This window comes from Rhinopithecus roxellana, chromosome 4 (genome assembly GCF_007565055.1).
Source record: "Rhinopithecus roxellana isolate Shanxi Qingling chromosome 4, ASM756505v1, whole genome shotgun sequence".
NCBI classification, from domain to species: domain Eukaryota; kingdom Metazoa; phylum Chordata; class Mammalia; order Primates; family Cercopithecidae; genus Rhinopithecus; species Rhinopithecus roxellana.
Genome location: NC_044552.1, coordinates 161,088,843 through 161,090,282, shown reverse-complemented (window position 1 = coordinate 161,090,282; position 1,440 = coordinate 161,088,843). Strand labels below are relative to the sequence as shown.

Genomic DNA, 1,440 nt, shown 5'->3' with positions numbered 1-1,440 from the left:
GTATACATATATGTATAGCTGGGTATGGTGGCATACGCCTGTAGTCCCAGCTACTTGGGATGCTGAGGTGAAAGGATCACTTGAGCCAGGGAGGTTGAGGCTGCAGTGAGCCATGATTGTACCACTGCAGTCTGACCTGGGTGACAGAGCAAGATCCTGCCTCAAATATATATATCTTTGGTCTACATCTATTTTCCAAGAGTGATTGCTGATTCAGTGAAAAATCTATGCTTTAAAAGATGTATCAAAGACTATACTTCCCAGCATGATTCCTATGGTTCATTACTAGAAAAGCTTCTCCAACAGTGTAGAGCACTAGAAGCCAGAAGGAGGAGGTGCAGTGTTCTCTCTTTAGTGTGAAGCCAGCTTTGCTCTTTGGAAAGGAATGCAGTCTGAGTGATTCCATTTTTAATTTAAGAATTTTTTTCTTAAAAAATACAACAAAGAGAATCAAAACGCCAGGTTAATAAGGTGGTGAAGATTCTGAGGGTTGTAGGAGATGTTGTATTAATCCTAGTTATATTTCTTTCTCATATAAAAATGAAGAAACAGGATTTATCAACTCTATAGAAGATTTGTTTAATCTCTTACAGAGAGTAGATATATAATTTTACAATCGGGATTAAAAATATTATTTTCAATAATTGGCAGGCTTAGTTTGTACTAGAAAGCTAAATTTAGGCCTTAGATAAATGTAGTAAGTTTATTTTGCTTAATGTATATTTATGCAGATTTTTCAAAAGTGGTAAGTTGTAGTGCCTTGGTTCAAGGCACTGAAACATGTAAGCAGAAAATCTCATTTTCAGAAATTAAAAAGAAAACTAAGGAGAAAAATCAGTTTATAAAAAGACCACATCAGTTCAAAATGAAGTGAAAATAACAGATATAATAGACTTTGATGTTCACAGAATATACTTATGGGAATTATGAACCAATTTTATTTCCTGTTGTTTACAATAGATTAACAATATATATAGACTTTTACTTTTAATTCCTTATTCCTGGTTCTTGGCACATAGTTTAAAATATTTGCTGTTTTTTAAGTAAAAGAATGAATGACACGGCCGGGCGCGGTGGCTCAAGCCTGTAATCCCAGCACTTTGGGAGGCCGAGACGGGCGGATCACGAGGTCAGGAGATCGAGACCATCCTGGCTAACACAGTGAAACCCCGTCTCTACTAAAAAAAATACAAAAACTAGCCGGGCAAGGTGGTGGGTGCCTGTAGTCCCAGCTACTCGGGAGGCTGAGGCAGGAGAATGGCGTAAACCCGGGAAGCAGAGCTTGCAGTGAGCTGAGATCCGGCCACTGCACTCCAGTCCAGGCGACAGAGCGAGACACCGCCTCAAAAAAAAAAAAAAAAAAAAAAAAAAAAAAAAAAAAAAAGAATGAATGACACTATATTGGAGAATAATTCAATCTAGTTTTATTGGTATGATTTA

General features: G+C 37.4%; 1 pseudogene; it reads left to right on the top strand.

Annotated features, from left to right (window-relative positions):
• Positions 1-247: 247 nt before the first annotated feature.
• LOC115897054 lies at positions 248-401 on the top strand (annotated as a pseudogene).
• The last annotated feature ends 1,039 nt before the right edge of the window (positions 402-1,440 follow it).